Below are 19,318 nucleotides of genomic sequence, written 5' to 3' on the forward strand. Positions count from 1 at the left end.
AAAAACAATGCTGCAGTTACTGGAAAAGAGAACTGAAAGGAGAAAGGTGGAAATGGTTAGCAGGCTAGGCGGTAGCTGTGAAGAGTGGAATAAATTAACCTTACGGGTCTAAATGGAACTGCCCCATTGGGTCCATACTGGCTTCCAGCAGAGCAGTCTCAAGTCCCATTCCCACCTTGCCCCAGCTTATTACCCTGTAGACCTACAACTTTCTCTTGTGCCCATTCGTTCTTTTGCCACTGAGCTGCACTGAGGGGTGATTAACAGGAACCAATTACCTATTAGCACTTCTTTGGAATGTGGGTGGAAAATGGAGCATCCAGAGGAAACCTACATGAGAATTTACGAACTGAGGAGATCATGGTTGCTCAAGAGATAAGGGAAACTAGTGGAGATGTTTTGGCGAACATTCATATTACCAGGGAGGAGGTATTTGCAGCCTTGCAGCACATTAAGGTGGATAAGTCCCCAGGGCCTGACCAAGTGCATCCTAGGACTTTGTGGGAGGCTAGAGGAGAAATTGCAGAGGCCCTTGTGGAGATTTTTGCTTCATTGTTAGCCATTGATGAAGTTCCCAAAGACAGGAAGGTGGCTAGTGTTGCTCTGTTGTTTAAGAAAGGTAGCAAGGACAAGCCGGGGAACTACAGGCCGGTCAGCCTGATGTCAGTAGTGGGGAAGTTACTGGAGGGAATTCTGAAGGATAGGATCTACCAACAGTTGGATAGACACAGTCTGATTAAGGGGAGTCAGCATGGCTTTGTGCATGGAAAGTCGTGCTTGACGAACCCTTTTAGAGTTTTTTTTTTGAAGAGGTAACCAAAAACGTAGATGAGGGTAGGGCAGTGGAAGTTGTCTATTTGGATTTTAGCAAGGCCTTTGACAAGGTCCTGCATGGTCGGCTAGTCCGGAAAAGGTTAGGTCCCATGGAATCCAGGGAGAGCTAGTTAAGTGGATTCAAAATTGGCTTAGAGGTAGGAAGCAGAGGATAGTGGTTGAAGGTTGTTTCTTGGAATGGAGGCTGGTGACTAGTGGTGTGCTGCAGGGGTCGGTGTTGGGACCCTTGTTATTCGTTATTTATATAAGTGATTTGGATGTGAATGCACAAGGCTTGATCAGTAAGTTTGCACATGACATGAAATTAGGAGGTGGTGTTAATAGTGAAGAGAGTTATGGTAGATTACGGGGGATCTTGGTCAGTTAGAGAAGTGGCCGAGGAGTGGCAAATGGATTTCAATACAGTACGTGTGAGGTGATGCAATTTGGAAAGTTAAACCAGTGTAGGACTTGTACTGTGAATGGTAGGGCACTAGGGAGTGTAATGGAACAGAGCGACCAAGGAGTACAAGTGCATAGTTTGTTGAAAGTGGCATCGCAGGTAGACAGTGGTGAAAAAGGTGTTTAGCTGGCGTTCATCAGTCAGGGCACTGAGTATAGGAGTTGGGACGTTATGGTGCAGTTGTATAAGTCGTTGGTGAGACTGCACTTGGAGTCCTGTGTACAGTTTTGGTCATCCTGTTATAGGAAAGGCATGGTTAAACTGGAAAGAGTGTAGAGAAGATTTATGAGGATGTTGCTGGGACTCGAGGGCCTAAGTTACTGGGAGAGGTTGGCCATGCTGGGTCTTTATTCCTTGGAGTGTTAGAGAATGAGGGGTGATCTTATAGAGGTTTATAAAATCATGAGGGGCATAGATAAGGTGTATGGTAACAGTCTTTTCCCCCAGGGTAGGGGAGTCCAAAACTAGGGGGCATAGATTTAGGGTGAGAAGGGAAAGATTTAAAGGGGACGAGGAGCAACTTTTTCACGCAGAGGGTGGTGAGTGTATGGAACGAGCTGCCAGAGGAAGTGGGTGAGGCAGGTACAATAGTATCATTTACGAAGCACTTGGACAGGTACATGGAGGGGCGGGGCTTAGAGGAATATGGGCCGAACGCAGGAAATTGGGACTAGCTGGTGGGCACTGTGGTCGACATAGACTGGTTGGGCCGAAGGGCCTGTATCCGTGCTGTATTGCTCTATGACTCTATTAACTCCACACTAAACATCAGTTGAGGTCTGGATGGAACAGCAGGGACCTTAGAAGCATTGATGCACAGAGGTTCATTGGGTTGCAATTTTAATAGTTTGCCGTAAATTGTCACACAGGTACATCGGATAGTGAAGAATGCCTTTAACTTGCTTGTCTTAGGCAGAGGTACTATTATACTGTTCTACTTGAGTTGGTACGTTATGTTGCAGTTGTACGAGACATTCGTTATGCAACACTTGGAATATTGTGTGCAAAGATGTGGTAGTGCTAAAAAGAGCGCAGAAGAGATTAACCAGGATGTTGCCTGATCTGCTGGGCTGGAGTTACAAGGAGAGTTTAGCTCAGCTAGGCTTGTTCTCACTGAAGTACAGGAGGCTGAGGGGTGACCTTGTAGAGGTTCATAAATATTATGAGGGGCACAGGGAGATGGTCAGTCTTTTTCCTCAGGATAGGGAAGTCTAAAACTAGAGAAGTTGAAGGTGAGGGGAAATATTTATGAGAAATCTGAGGGGCTTTTCCACACAGGGTGGTGGGTATAAGGACCAAGCTACCAGAGGAAGGGGTAGAAGCAGGTGTTTAGCACAGTCCAAAAAGCATTTGAACAGGTAGGTGGATGGGAAAGGAATAGAGGGGTATGGGCCAAATGCAGGAAAATGGGATGAGCATAAACGGACATATTGGTTGGCATGGATGAGTTGGGCCAAAGGGTCTGTTTCGTGTTGTCCAACTCTGACTCTGTGGAATTAGGGTCTTAGGAGCTGTGAGGCAGCAGTGCTAATTGCTGCAGAACTATTGACAGGCTATTAAGGATCGTTCCCACCGGAGCTTTTGCTGACCTCAGTAATTCCAGTACTTGTTTTTCCCACTAATAACTGAACTTTACATAGTCCCTTTTAATGTAGTAAAATATTCCATCCTACTTTGTCAGAGTGTAGTCAGATAAACATTAAAGTCACGAAAGATGCAGTAATATAGCTGTAAGTTGCTTTAAAATACCCCAAGAAATATGCTAATGTACCTATCAAGCTCTGTTGTGACTCAGGAAACCCAGCAAGTCAGGTTAACCTACTTGTCACAAGTAGGTTAACTGATCCTCACATTGGTGACTTTAATGGTGATATCTGCTGCAGGACAGTGAACCCATGAACACTACCTCGTTATTACCTCTTTGTGCTATTTTTGGAGCGTATAGTAATTTTTATGCCTGGATGTCTTTGCACTGGACTGCTGCGGCAAAACAACAAATTTCACATGTCGGTGATAATAAACCTAATTCTGATTCTGAGAACTCCACTGGTCAACTCAAACGGGGCTGTGGCATCTTTGCATCCAGCTGTCAAGAGTAGATGGGGTCACGCGGAGACACGAGACTGCAGATGCTGGAACCTGGAGCAAAAAACAAACTGCTCGTGGTCCCTGTTTAAAGTCTCATCTGAGACAACAACTCTGGTGCAGCATTCCCTCTGGGGATGACATCCTTTGTGCTCCACTTGAACCAGTGACCTATAGACCTCATTGGCTAATTTCATCATGGCCTGATTCAGCAGACCAATTCAGTTGAAAGTATTTCTGTGTTGATGTATTGGCTAACAGCAGAATAGATGCCATTATTGTTTCTCTTTGCAGGAATGCAGCCAAAAAGGATTAAAAGGACAAAATTCAATAAGCTTACCGGAGTGCACAAGTCAGATTGAGTGCAAGTTTTCTATTGGCTTAAAAGAAATTGATCAGATTAACGCAATTTATTGCTATACTAGAAAGTTATTGCAATAAATTGTGCATAGTTGCAAGTGTCTTGGTGGAACATCCTCCAATCTGGAGAGAATTTTTAGGCATGGCTTCTGAATAGCAAATCTAAAATGGAAGAAAGCTTTGCATTTCTATAAACACCTTTAATAACCTATTCAGGAAATCCCAAAGTACTTTACAGTCCTTGAAGTATGCTTGAAGTGTCATTGCTATTGTAAAGATTTGAGTATGTTCTCAAAACCTCCTTAACGAAAGTGTAACATCCCAACCACTTGTAGGAATCCATGACCACTTAAAATGGAGGAGGATTATCTGGGACGGGAATGAGAATCTTGTCCATTTGCTGGGCACACACTGTAGCCTAGCATAAACAATGAGAGGAGTACACCTTCCAACTTCAGCCTGCTCACCTCGTCAATCATCTCCTGCCCAATTTGTGGCAGAGTCTGGAGTGGAAGCAAATGTCCTCAAACCCAAGAGACAGCCTAAAGAAACTGGGAAATATTGTGGTCAACACTTTACAGAGCAAGCTCCCACAAACAGATGTTTCAAAGATGTTGGTTAAGGAATAAATGACGGTCATAATAAGATTACTTTTTAGAAATAGTGATCATTTGCATTCCCTGAAAAGGCAATCTGATCTTGGTTTAATGTATCAACTTCCAACAGTGCAGCATTCATCAGTACAGTGTGGCACGTTGGTCTAGATTTTTGTACTTACCTCTGGAATGGAGGACCATACGCATCCTTTAAATCTTTTCACTTGTGCAAGGACTGCTACAAAATGAGCCATAGCTGACATTTACTATTACACAAGTATTATTTGAGATTTGGAGATGTCTGATTTTAAACGTGTCTGAACATCAACCTCAGCTGTTGTAATACTGAATGGGATTTCTTTCTCAATAAAGAAAAAGACAATTATTTCTACAGCACTTTTGCAGCCTTTGCTTTCTTGCAGTCGATGAAGTGCTTCTGAATTGTAATCAGTCATAAGGTAGGAATCACAGCAGCCAGTTTGTGATACTGTTTTGGACTAAGTATTAGCCTCAGATGTTATGGGCAACAACTTTATTCCTTTTCAAAAGAGTGGCACAAACTCTTGAAGGGCAGGTAGGGCCTTTTTGAACCAGATTTGAAAGTCAACACTTCTACCGGTCCTACACTTGAGTATCAACCCAGAGGCTATGGTCTGGATCAACACTTTGACTCCAACATCTCTTGCAGTTAAGGTGCACAAACTCTAGATGCCTTTGTGCACGTGGTCCCAGGCTTGTCAGAGTTTTGTTCCTGTTGTTAATTGATTTTTTTTCATAATTTTTGGATGGACAAAACAAGGTATAATCAATTTTTCTTCCAAAGATTGTTTATTCAGCTGTTCTACCTTGCACCCTAACTACTTGCAGGAGTGAGCAATGTGAAACCAAGCAGTTTATAAAAATCTTGTTAGCCCCGCAATGTAGTAACACAAGTCCTTTGATTTTTATTTTGATCCCTGGGTTTGGAATTGGCTTATAACTATAGCACTGCATGTTGGTAGGCTTTCTAACGATCATTTAATCACAGGTCATTCAGTATCTCACACATTCAGTTAGCTAGATTATGGTATAACTACCATTGATACCTTTGGTTTAATCAAACAGTGTTTATCTTTCACTTTCTGCAAAACAGCACATTTTTGGGGGTGGGGGGAGGGGGAAGAGCCATCCAGACGTCCACTACCCTTTGAAGAAATGGAACTTGGCATCACTGCTGAAGGAGCCAGTGCTAATCTTAGAGCAAGGCCCCATTGTTCTGGATTCCCCTACTAGAGTTTCTATCCTATCAAATCCTTTTAATGGTCACATACATTCTAATTGGATCATCTTGTAATCTTCTACATTCAGGGCTAATCTTTGGATTGTCTGGAGTTGAGTGGGGACTCCTTGTTATCAGTCGTGTTTGGCTTTTGGCAGAGTGCTGGAATGCTGAGAACTAGCAAATTTATTAATTCTTTCATTGCACTTGAAAGTTCATCTGCCACTTGTATGCTTTATCTTTAATCTGCTTGTTGTCCTGAAGTCACTTCCAGTCCTTGTTGGAAATCAGAGGGGAGTAGAGCTACTTCAAGGTGTGCCGTTCATTGATTTGTTGTTTAACCAAAGTTTTTACTTCTAAGACATCAAAAAGTTTGAGAGCAAGACACGAGATTCTGCAGATGCTGGAATCTGAAGCAACACGCGCCAAATGCTGGAGGGAACTCAGCAGGTCAGGCAGCATCTGTGGAGGGAAATAAACAGTTGACATTTTAGGTTGAGACCCTTCATCAGGACTGGAAAGGAAGAGGGCAGAAGCCAGAATAAAAAAGGAGGGGGTGGAGCACAGGCTGGCAGGTGATAGGCGAGTGCAGGTGAGAGGGGGAAGGTTGGTGGGGGGGGGGGTGGTGGGAATGGAAGGGAGTGACGTGAGAAGGTGGAAGAAGCAAAGGTCTGGAGGAGGAGGAACCTGGTAGGAGAGGACAGTAGACCATGGAATAAAGGGAAGGATGTGGGGAATGAGAGGAAGGTGATGGGTGGGGGACAGAAAAGAGAAGGGGTGAGGGGGCCATAGGAATGAGGGAAAACAAAGGGGGGGGGATGTTTGAGAATTTCTGATCTGAGCAACACCCGCACCCTTTTGTCTGTCTATCAAACCATCAATGTCTCTGTGACACTGTTCTGTCTAATGCCTGTTTTTTTTTCTCTCTAGTGGGCTTTTTCATAGTCCCTTCATTGAGTTGTACAGTATTGAAATAGGCCATTCGGTCCATCACTGCTGGCCAGTGGGCACCCATCTATATTAACCCCATCTTCCAGCACCTAGCCCATAGCCTTCTACGCCCAAGTGCTTGTCTCGACATTTCTCAAATGCTCTGTGACTCTGCTTTCACCACTCTCTCTGGCAGTGTGTTCCAGGTACTCACCACTCTCTGGGTGAACAAGTTCTCCCTCAGATACCCTCTAAATCTCTTGCCCCTTACCCTAAAGCTGTGTCTGCTAATTTTATTCACCTCCAGATAAGGGGAAAAGTTTGCAGTCTGCCCGATCTAAACCCCTCGTAATTTTATATACCTTTTAATTAAGTCCCCTCTTAACCGCCTCTGCTCCAAGGAAAACAGACCCAGCCTCTCCTCCATAATGTAATGCTCCATCTCAGCCATGTATCTGTCTTCATTTAAATGTTAACTAAGAAACAATATTTGCTCAATCTATTGCAATTTCAGTTTTTTCTGAATGCTGTTTTATTTGATGCATTCAGTCTTGACTGACCCACATTTTGCTTGGCTGCCTTTGCATAATTTTTTGACCTATACACTCTACATCTTTTCTTACTTCAGGATCTCTTGCTGCACTAGTTTCGCTTTCCCTTTTTCTTACACTTCTGTTTCTATCCAAATAGTTGTTATCAGTTCTTGTTTCATTTAACAGTGTCCCACCCCATTTTGTCAGTTTCAATTCTCCCCCAACTCCTCTCTTTACCTTCTGAAGGATATTAGTTGAAAGCCATCCTCCAGTTTCTAGGTTGTCCTCGGACTTGAGTTCCTCAGAACTTAAATACCCTGACACAATTTTGCAGCCACGTATCTGCATTCCTATAACTTGTCTGTGGCAGATCTAGCCTTTAGCTTGTTTACAAATCTGGTTGAGGTGGTTCTTGTTTACCTCACCACCTCTGTCTTTGTCCTGTGCTTTTTGTCAGAATCAGTTTTATTATCACTGACATATGTCGTGAAATTTGTTGTTTTGCAGCAACAGTACAGTGCAAGGTATACAAATTATTATATGTTACTAAAATAAATAGTGCAAAAGAGGGGTAATGAGATAGTGTTCATGGGTTTATGAACTGTTCAGAAATCTGATGGCGGAGGGGAAGAAGCTATTCCTGAAACGTTGAGTGTGGGTCTTCAGGCTCCTGTATCTCCTCCCTGATGGTAGTAACGTGAAGAGGGCATGTCCCGGGTGGTGAGGGTCCTTAGTGATGGATGCTGCCTTCTTGAGGCACCGCCTCTTGAAAATATCCTTGATGGCGGGGAGGGTTGTGCCCGTGATGGAGCTGGCTGAGTCTACAACCCTCTGAAGCCTCTTTCGATCCTGCGCATTGGAGCCTCCATACCAGGCTGTGATGCAACCAGTCAGCATGCTCTCCACTGTACATCTGTAGAAAGTTGCAAGAGTCTGGTGACATATCAAATCTCCTCATGAAGTAGAACCGCTGGCGTGCCGCCTTCGTGATTGCATCAATGTGTTGGGCCTAAGAGAGATCTTCTGAGATGTTGAAGCCCAGGAACTTGCAGCTGCTCACCCTTTCCACCGCTGACCCCTCCATGAGGACTGGTGTGTGTTCTCCCAACTTCCCCTTCCTGAGGTCCACAATCAGTTCCTTGGTCGTGTTGACATTGAGTGCGAGGTTGTTGTTGCGATGCCACTCAATCAGCCGATCTATCTTACTTCTGCACACCATCTTATCGCCATCTGAGATTCTGCAAACCACAGTGGTGTCAGTGGTGAATTTTTAGATGGCGTTTGAGTTCTGCCTAGCCACACAGTCATGAGAGAGTAGAGCAATGGGCTAAGCACACATCCCTGAGGTGCACCTGTATTGATTGTCGGCGAGGAGATGTTATCACCAATCCGCACTGACTGTGGTCTCCCGATAAGGAAGTCGAGGATTCAGTTGACAACATCCTCCTCGTAGTTCAGCACCTCGTTAAACTGCAGCATAAGTGCTTTGGCCATTCTGATGTGGAAGTGATGGGTCTTTATGCTATCATTTTGGCCTGTGTTATAGGCTTATGGCTCAAAGTTTTGCTGCAGTCTTGCAGCGTGTAATTGGAACCATTGGCAATGGTATGGTTGTTTCCTCTGTGTGTGTGTGTGTGTGTGTGTGTCTGCCCGGCTAGTCCCTCACAATTGTGAACCTCAATTACTGAGAGAACTGGTACCTCAGCAACAGAGTTTGGCACCTTTTTTTTGGTATTCTAGTTGATGACTTGAAGCAAACCCTGCATTCACAGACAGATTGACCTTACCTTTTCTCAGTTATTTCTTTTTGAAGCGATCTCATTAAAACCTTTGCAGTTTCAGCAGCCACCACAACCTGATGTGTTGGGACATCCTGAGGTCATGAAAAGCACCAATTAATCTTTGAAAGTAAAGGTGGCTCTTATGGGCCATGATAGATACAGGGCAGGCAAGGGGGATTTTTGCTCTTGAACTGTCTGCCACCAAAAGAAATGGAATTTCAGGTGACATTGACTGTATGTTATCTTTGGTGGTGCATAGTAACAACTGTCCAGAAGAACATTCAAACTTCCTGCTCCCTTAACTCTTGTCCTTGGGCCATGGGAGAACCCAAGTGCTACGGTCCAATTCTGCCTTCAGATGAGGTTATTCACAATGGAGACACAAGACAGCAAATGCTGGAATCTGGAGCAACAAACAAGATGCTGGAGGAATTCTCAGCAGTTCAGGCAGCATCTAATGAAGGAAAATGGACACTTGACGTTTTGGGTCGAGACCCTTCTGAGGTTATTCAAAAGCTTGTTTGACAGAAACAAAGCTTAAATGCCTTCTGAAACTTTGGATGCAAGATGATACATTTACAGATTGACCTTGCCTTTTGGCTGAATCCTTTTTTCAAGTAATCCTAAGGTCATGAAAAGCACAAAATATTTTATTACTTCACTGTAATTTCTTTGGGTTTTCCTAATGAGAAAGCTCACCAGCATCTCTACTTCCTCATGAGGCTAAAGAAATTTGGCATGTAGCCATTGACCCTCACCAGTTTTTCCCCAATGCACCATAGAAAGCATCCTACCTGGATGCATCACGACTTGGTATGGCAATTGCTCTACCCAGGACCGTAAGGAATTGCAAAGAGTTGTGGACACAGCTCAGCACATCACGGAAACCAGCCTCCCCTCCATGGGCTCTGTCTACACTTCTCACTGCCTTGGAAATGTGGCCAACATAATCAAAGACTCCACCCACCACAGACCCTCTCTCTTCTCCCCTCTCCCATTGGGCAGAAGATGGAAAAGCCTGAAAGCACATACAACCAGGCATCTATCTCACTGTTATAAGACTATTGAATGGTCTCCTAGAACGATAAGATGGATTCTTGACTTCACAATCTACCTTGTTGTGACTTTGCATCTTATTGTCTACCTGCACTTTCTCTGTAACTGTAACACTATTCTGCATTCTGTTATTGTCCCTTGTACTACCTCAATACACTGTTGTAATGAATTGATCTGTATGGACAGCATGCAAGACCAGTTTTTCACTGTACGTCGGTACACGTGACAATAAGAAACCATTTTGCCAATTTATGTACCAATTTAATATCATGAAAGGTGCCTATAGAAATGCAAGTTCAGTCATTGCCTTTTGGGCTGTCACAAGTTGATGTACTCCCAACAAGACTAACAATATAAATAGACTACCATCACTCTTAACTAATTTCATTACAATAAACAGGGGCAGAAGTCAAGAGGGTGTAGCTAATTGGTTTGTTCTTTCAAATTGTTGGAGTAAGGGGCTGGGTAGCTGAATCATTCTTTGGTTTTACTAATGTTCTTATTCCTTTGGACCTGCTCATACTTGTAGTCTCATTCTTGAGCAGGCCACCTTCATTTTCTAAGTGTTTTAAAGTCATTTTCGAGCAAAACAGAGAATTGTTTAGATTTTGGTACAACAGTATCTGAATCAAAACAGCCTTTCTAGGCACAATTCTGAGCTAAGTAATTAATTGTGAGGTTCCTGGCAGGAGCAGCTCCCTTAACCACAGTCCTAGACAAAGTCCTGATGGAGGGTTTTGACTTGAAAAATCATAGTCATAGAGCACGGAAACAGGATCTTTGGCCCAACTCGTCCAAGCTGACCAAGATTCCATGTAAGCTAGTCCCATTTGCCTGTGTTTGGCTCGTATCCCTCTCAACCTTACCATCTGTGTACTTGTCCAAATACCTTTTAAATGTTGTTAATCTACCTGCCTCAACCACTTCCTCTGGCAGCTCGTTCCATATCCGGACCACGTCCTGCGTGGAAAAAGTTGCCCCTCAGGTTCCTATTAAATCTCTCCCTTCTCATCTTAAACTCATGCCCTCTAGTTCTTGATTTCCCCAACCCTGGGAAAAAGACTGTGCACATTCACCATATCTATGCCCCTCATGATTTTATACACCAATTGGGGGGGGGGGGTGGAAAAGTAGTCCCAACCTATTTGACCTCTCTCCATAAATACCAGTCCTTCGAGTCCCAGCAACATCCTCGTAAATCTCCTTTGTACTCTTTCCAGCTTAATGGCATCTTTTTTTATTCCAAATGAACTTTATTCATCATAAAAAAACCAACTATATACAACAATAAAACAGTGCAAACCTTTACATTAGTGTACTGGTCAATCATTAGTGTTACCTTTTTATATGGAAAAAAAACAGCACTGATGCCACACCTTGTGGCTCCCTGGGGTGCTACCCCAATCCCATATTTACAGTATTTAGGAGGCTTCCTTGCCTGACCCCACCCCTCCCTCTCCAGTGGCAGAAGAACCTTAAAATGTAGTCCTTTAATGGCATCTTTCCTACAGTAGGGTGCCCAAAGCTGAACACACCATTTCAAATGCGGCCTGACTGAAGACATCAAGGCTTCACTTCAAAATGAAGTTGACAATTCCTTCGCTTCCCCCCCCCCCCCCCCCCCCCCCCGCTTCAGATGCTGCTGCTCCAGCAGATTATCTGTTGCTCCAGCATCTGCAGTCTCTTTGTGTCTCCTATCCAAACTCTCTTCTGATGGTGAGGTGCTATGCAGATGCCTTCTGGGGGATAATAGCCACACTTCAAGCCTGAGACTGAGCTCTCTGTTAATGACTTGTGCATTCCATTCTGATGTATTCGTGTGAGGACATAGGAATGCCAGTAGCTCATGCCCCCATTTGGAGAAAATGCTTCTTTCCCAAGGGAGTTAGAAAACTTTAGTAAGGCTTTCAATTGGAGGCAGAACTTGGATTTTATTCAATACTGAAGTCATTATGTAATGTCCTATTGGTTGAATAGGGTTAAGGGAATTCGATAAAGAAAGTTTATAGGGGAGGCCTCCATTCATTAGAGAATGGAGATGAAATTCTTAGCCAGAGATCATTAAAATATGAATCTGTAGGCACCAAAAGTAGTAATGTTTCAACTCATGGGTTGCATAGTGGTAGAAGTGTTTTGAGCTCTGGAATTTTTCTGTCCACCTGAATCCTCCTGAAACCCTTCTCTGGCTAAGCATGTGGTCACCATTCATAACACTCATGTCTCTTTTCAAAATATGACTGATATTTCTCTGGTTCAGAGCCTTGTAAGGTTTTAGCTTTTGAAAAAGGTACTACATAAATAGAAATTGTTGGGATTCTTTTTTCTGTGATGCTGGACTAAATTTGTTGAAATTAGAACAGTACAGCACAGGAACAGGCCCTTTGGCCCATGATGTCTGTGCTGATTATGATGCCAAATGAAGTAATTCATCTGTTTGCACATAATCCACATCCCTCCACTTCCTTCATGTTCATGTGTATGTCCAAATGGCTCTTAAACTCCACTATCATGCTTGCTTCTACCACCACTCCTGGCACGTGTGTGTGTGTGTGGTGTGTGGGGGGGGGGCGAAGAAAACAACTTGTCCTGAACATCTTTAAGTGGGCAGTGCGGACTCATTGGGCTGAAAGGCCCTGTTACTGTGCTGCAGAAATAAAGTTTATTAATTTTTTTTAAACTTCTCCCTCTCAGCTTTAAAGCTCTGCCCTCTAGCATTTGGCATTTCTACCCTGGAAAGGGGCTCTGACTATTGTACTTACAGATACATTTGATAAATTTATATCAGGTCTCCCCTCGGCCTCAATACTCCAGAGGAAATCATCGAAAGTCCGTCTAAACTTATAGCTAAATGCTTAGAATGTTTAAATGCTTAGCACTCCATGTTAGAAGGTGACCTACAACTCAGTCAGAGGTAAGTTTAAGGAAATTAGGCGAGGAAGGTCATTTAAGTGTGTGCGATTTGGTTTACTGAATGCACGATTGTCAGCGATGAAACAAAGGGTTGGTGATGCACAAGAGACTGGGGCTGTATGGTTGTAGAACTGTAGAAGGTTATTGTGATGTACAGAAGAACAAGGCTGCTTTGGGATTAAATAGAAGTATTAGAATTTTAAATTGTGAGGTAGCTGGAAGCTGACAGGTCATTGAGGACAGGTTTATGAGCATCATGTGCTTAATTGATGGGGTTTATGAAGAGTGGTCAGTCCCAGGAAAACACTGGAATTGCTGAATATGGGGTGGAGAAATGTTTGTATTTTATTATTCGACAGTGGGATGTGGGTGCAGATTACAGCTTCTGCAGTCTCTTGTGTTTCTACCCGCTGTGGTGATAGGATTTATTCAGTGGTCTGCTGGGACTAGATATGGGGAGTGAGCAGTCTCTCTCATTAACTGACATATATGTGATTGATGCCTGGTATTCCCCATGTAGCATTACAGGTTGAATGTGGTTGGCAAAAGAGAGTATGTACTTGAATTTAGAATTATGGAGCAATAAAAATCCTGCAAGCTTTGGAAAAAATATCCAATCCATTGTTTGGAAGGAAAGGATCTGGAGTCATCATTCTGGTTTTTATCTCTTCATTTGAGCAGATGTTTTGAAAATTTCACTTCAGTATTATCGTATGAAAGTGTGGATACAACTCGTTTTGTGCCTGACTGCCCTGCAAACTAAAAGCATAGCTGGAATGATTGATCTAAACATTTTCCAACCAATGGATCCATTTATTTGTATTGGTTTATAGAGCAAATATTTGTATTGGTTTATTGAGCAAATATCTCAGATCTAGATTCCAAAGTGGTGATTCAATAAAAATAAATAGTTCTGTAGTGAGTTCAGGGTATCCCAAAGAACTTGAAGACCCAGGTACTACTAGTAGTATTTTTTTTTATCTTTTGAAAGATCTGTGATGTCTTTTACAATCAACCTGAGAGAACAGATAGGACCTCCTCAGCGACATCCGGAAAAATGGGTTCCAACAGTGGAGCATTCTCCTAGTGCTTTTTCACTGGTCTCAATTTAGTACTTCATTCTCCAGGGTGCTAACTGGGAGGTGACTGTTACTCATTTGGCCAAGTTTCCATGGGAGAGGGTGGATATTTGGAACTTTACACTTCGGTCTTTCAAACAGCTTTGCACTTCAACCTTGGCACCAGTGCCACCTACCACACCCAACCCCTGGACTCGTGCCAATGGAAGCAAAATTGACTTGAAAATATATGGTGGATTTTGCTTCTGATAGGCCAGGACTGACCAGCAATCCTCCTATCTGGCTGGCCTCTGAGAATTTTTTTTTAATCCAATTTATGCAAAAATCTAGTTCCAAACAGGATTCGTTCACATCAGCAGTGGTTTTGTGCATGAAGTTTCAGTAATGTTGGTAGCAAAATGGCTTGCCTGCTCTTCGTAAACAGAGCAGACTTAAAATGGGAAAAGTTTGCTCCTTGCCTAGAAGGCTTTGAACCAATTGAGTTGCAGTAATTTTTGGGGCCCATTTGGTGGTCCAGTTCAGACACCAAGGCTGAAGTTTTGGGTAGGAGTGGGGGAAGGAAGGGGCCTTAATTGGTGAATAAATAGATGTGTTTAGAAAATGTGTATGCGAGGTGTCTTGAATTTGGAAGCTGGGGGTTTGGCAAGTTGTGGACATTTTGTTGCAGTTTTCGAGTGGTGCTGCTTTTCTACAAGGGAGATTGGCACCTTTTGTGTTGCATCAAGGTTCTAACTTTTGCATAATCACAAGACCCACTCAATTGGGCTTGGCACATATTCTAGTCTGGCCCTGCCTTTAAATATGAGACATTCCTATTGTAGAGAATTACAGGCCCCAACAACCACCATATAAAATTCTCCTCCCTTCTACCTTTCGAGTATATTTAATTTGCGCTTAAGTTCATTTTATTCCCTATTATCCATGCAATAGTCGCTCCTAGTGTTACACAACTTTGAAGATCTATTACATTTGTTGATCTTTTGTTTCTCGTGGTTTCTCCCTTTTGTCTGAAGTCTGTTAAGACAGCTATTCCTGGAGTTTATCAAGATAGCTCATAGATATGAAAACATACCGAGATCTGCCCATCACCCACACATTCCTCCCACTGGTTCCCCTCCTCACCTTTCCCTTTATTCCATATTCCACTGTCCTGTTCTGTAAGATTCCTCCTCCTTCAGCCCTTTGTCATTTCTACCTATCACCTCCCAGCTTCTTGCATCATTCCCACTCTCCATCTGCCTATCATCCCCCTCACCTGGATCCACCTATCATCCGCCAGCTCTTGCTCCACCTCTCCTCCACCCCCCCCCCACCTTTTTAAACTGACTATCTCCCCTCTTTCCAGTCCTGATGAAGGGTCTCGACCCGAAACGTCGACTGTCCATTTCCCTCCACAGATACTGCCTGATCCGCCGAGTTCCTCCAGCTCCTTTGTGTGTTGCTCCAGATTCCCAGCATCTGAAGTCTCCCGTGTCTCCTACAGCCAATCTAATGTGGATTTCTCCTCCAGCTCTACTGCATTTCTACAGGTTTCTATTAATACTCAACATTTGATAGCCTGGAAGCTGACAGATTGACTGGAAATCCTTTGATCTTCATGCATTGTGGTTAACCGCACAGTAGTGAATTCAATTGATTTGTAAATTAAATCAATTGTTTTTAAGATTATACTGCAGTTTTTTTTGTTCTTTGTGTTAATCTATTTGCAGCACTGAATATCACAGGTTCCTAAAGAAACATTTGTTTTCTGTACTCCAACATTGCCAAAGATTGCTAGCACATTTCATGCGATGTTGCTAAGTAAATTGGTAGATTTTCTCTTTTGTTAACAAGGAAAAATTATGTTTTATGGCAGCTGTTGTATTCCCCACACAGCTGGAGTGATCTGTGTTTAGGGACCTGGGGTTTGTATTGAAGGTCACAAATTCAAGTTACCGTTGACTGCACATAACCCCTGAGGTTGTAGCTGGGATGAAAATGGTTTTGGTGGGGTAATTCGTATCAATCACACCTGGAGTAAGTAAATGGTGTTGACTTTACGGATGAATTTTGTAATATATAGCTGTTGTCACTTTGTATTGCGTAACCACCCTTCATTTGCTGCATTTTCACGGAGCAAATCCTGATGTACGAGGGCAGACTCAGTTTTCTGTATTCGGTTGTACGATTACAGCACGGTCATGAATATTTTAGACAACAAAAGCTGCTGAAACCACGCTGGCGTATGAATAATAGAGCATGAAGGTGGACTTCGAATTTTCAAGTTAAGAGCAGTAACCTTTTAGTATTGTTTTATTTGCTCTGCTTTTGACTTTAGTCCTGGTTTGTTTTCTCCCCTACTAACTAGCTTACAGTGGTGACGATGTTCTCTGACTATTGTAAATTGGACCATCCTTGGGTTGGGGTTAATTACTGTTCCTGGACAGTTTGTTTTTGCGTGTTTAACAATTGTTGGCGAATCTCCTGGCATTTTTCGGGGAAGGTGGTGGTGAGATGGAGGCCAAGTTGAATGTCATTGTAAACCAGCTAGAAATGAGACATTTGTAACATCCTTTACGATGCCATTTACTGCTGTCGATCGGGTCTAAAGGCAAATATTTGTGAAACTTTGCATATTAAATGTGGCTTATTAACATTGCGAGTGGACAGCTTTCATTGACTATTTGTATTATATTTCATATGCAGTACAGAAAGCATCTTCGCTCTGAGACTTCAGGTTATGTTACTTTCAATTGAATTCATAGAATATTGTACAGTAACAGCTGTTCCAATGGATGGATTCTCAAAGATTGAAAGTCAGCATGGAATAGTAGACATGGCACAAAGTCACTTGTATTTATAAAGCGAGTAAGTGCAGAATAAAAATGATTCTGCTTCCTTTTGCCATCATAAACTCAACTGTGATTGAAGAATGTATTTACCTTCTGAATTTATAAGTTGAACTGCGATATAGTTCAAGTAGATGGTACCTGTCCTAAGATGAAAACATTCTTCTGCATGTTATAGTTGAAGGTAAAGAGCTGTGAACCCTCTTGAGAGAGAATATCTGTCCGGTTGATGACTAGGATCTAGACTTGTAGAGCAATACAGCACGGATACAGGCTCTTTGGCCCAACCAGTCCATGCTGACCACAGTGTCCACCCAGCTAGTCCCAATCTCCTGTGTTTGGCCTGTCTCCCTCTAAGCCCCGCCCCTCCATGTACCTATCCAAGTGCTTAAATGATACTGTTGTACCTGTCTCACCCACTTCCTCTGGCAGCTTGTTCCGTATGCTCACCGCCCTCTGTGTGGAAAAAGTTGCCCCTCAAGTCCCCTTTAAGTCTTTCCCCTCTCACCCTAAACCTATGCCCCTAGTTTTGGACTCCCCTACCCTGGGGAAAAGACTGTTACCATCCACCTTATCTATGCCTCTCATAATTTTAAACATTTCTATAAGGTCACCCCTCATTCTCCTATGTTCCAAGGAATAAAGACCTAGCCTGGCCAACCTCTCCCTATGACTCAGAGTCCTGGCAACATCTTTGTTAAATATTTTCTGCACTCTTTCCTGTTTAACCACATCTTTGCTATAACAGTGTGACCAAAACTGTACACAGCAATCTGGTAGATTTTTTGAAAAATAATTTTAGATGCATGTAGTAATTCATTGTTGCTATTCTCAAAATGCTGTGCCGATCACTTTGGCAACATACAATACTCAGGTCTTTATAAATAACTTCTGAAACAAATAGTCAAGATTTTTCACCCTCCTCTTTGGTGTGCAACTGAGAGCCATAAACCAAACTTTCTCCATGTTATGCACCATGTTATTGTGTCCGTCTTACTAAAACTATATAGGACACTGGCATAGAATGCATCACAACTTGGTATGGCAACTGCTCTGCCTAAGACTGCAAGAAATTGCAGAGTTGTGAACACAGTGCAGTCCATCACGCCAACCAGCCTCCCCTCTATTGACCCCATCTACACTTCCCATTGTGTATCCAATGGTATGTGCCTGTGTTGCTGCTGCAAGTTAGTTTTTCTTGCATGTACTTGTGTTATGTGACAATAAACTCGACTTTGGGTTTACAGCATATATCCCAAGACCTTATATGCCTGTCTATAAACATATGGTCATTGGAAGACCTAGTTTGATGCAGAATAAAAGGCATCCTTCACAGCATTGATTGTCATTCAGTTGCAGTTGCTGTGCTTCCTGGGAACAGGCTTCCGTGGAGAACTGTGTCCAGTGCATTAGAATTGTTCTCGATGCTCAGTAAAACCACCACCTTTATAAACCAATGAAGCCATCCTTGCAAATGCACATTCTGAAAATATACGGTTGATGCCCTTGTAGCAGGCACCTGAAGGGAGGTGTGTGGTGGAGCTGAGACTCTGCTTGTGCATGAAGGTCTCACAGGTCTTGGTGCTTGTAAGTTCTGTTGATAAGTTTTGTTAAGTGACTTTAGTCTGGCTGGTGAGCTGTGTGAGGATTGCTGGTAGGCCATGGGTGCTTTTCCCCTTCTTCACCCTGCCCCAATGGTGTCTTCGGAATTGTTTGCATTACAATAATGGATGCTATGAAGTGCTAATCACCTTCACTCTGGATTTGGGGATCTCAACCTGACTTCCTTTCATCTGAGGGAAAGAAGAGATATTGTTCATCCATTCAAAATGGCGTTTCCACCATCTCTCAGAACAGACTGGCTCGTAACCAACTGCCGTTTGCTTAGTCCTTCACCGGCCTTAAGTTTTGTTTGGTAATTGTTACATTCTGTCCCATTCGTTGTCTGAGTGACAGACACCCAAGCACAAGCTACAGACAGACAGAGCTAGAGAAAAGGGAAGTCTGTGTTGGGATGGAGAGCAGGAAAAGATTAGACGATAACCTAGTTTAATCTACCTACATCACCATTCTTATCTTGTTACAACAGAATAGAGGACCTAAGCATCAAAAGTTTGGTGGTAGAGAAACCTGTCAGTTTGAAGGAAGGAAGATGGAGCCATGCTGTGGGCCACCCTTGATCACCAGAAAAAGGCCCTTGTCCTAATTTCGTTTATAGCTTGAACTGTTTATTGGTGTTCTAACCTTTTGATAATTTGCAGTCCATTTTTTTTTAAATACAGAAGTCAGTTATCTTTAATTATTCTGGAAACTACCCAAATATTGGGGTGTGGGAATATGAGACCTTTGCTGATAAAACTCTCTCTGTGTCATATGACATGGTTGATCTGTGACCAGTCTCCATCTATCCACTATTTCGTTAGATGCCTTAATACGTTTTGATTAACAAAAAAAAACTAAATCTGATTTAAAATTAACAATTTAACCTGGCATTAGTTGATGTTTGTGGGAATTCTCCCATGCTCTGTGGGTAGAAGTGTTCAGTAATTTCAGGTCTCAAAGATCCATTTCTTTTTTAAATCGTGTCCCGTGGGCTTGGACAGTCCAACCAGTAGAAGTAGTTTCT

The 19,318-nt window shown here is 42.9% G+C and overlaps 1 protein-coding gene across 3 annotated transcripts in view; it reads left to right on the forward strand.

The window, feature by feature from the left end:
• The window catches only part of far1 (fatty acyl CoA reductase 1), a 114,225-nt gene that overhangs the window by 18,422 nt on the left and 76,485 nt on the right, over window positions 1-19,318 (forward strand). Inside the window, exon 1 of one of the 3 annotated variants that reach the window (XM_052029078.1) lies at window positions 16,014-16,127. The exons of the other annotated variants lie outside the window; for them this stretch is intronic. The gene's annotated coding sequence lies outside the window, so the exon portion shown is untranslated. Of the gene's footprint in view, window positions 1-16,013; window positions 16,128-19,318 lie in introns of those variants that run through there. 3 annotated transcript variants of the gene reach the window in all.

The sequence above is a fragment of the Pristis pectinata genome, chromosome 14 (assembly GCF_009764475.1).
Source record: "Pristis pectinata isolate sPriPec2 chromosome 14, sPriPec2.1.pri, whole genome shotgun sequence".
In the NCBI taxonomy this organism is placed as follows: domain Eukaryota; kingdom Metazoa; phylum Chordata; class Chondrichthyes; order Rhinopristiformes; family Pristidae; genus Pristis; species Pristis pectinata.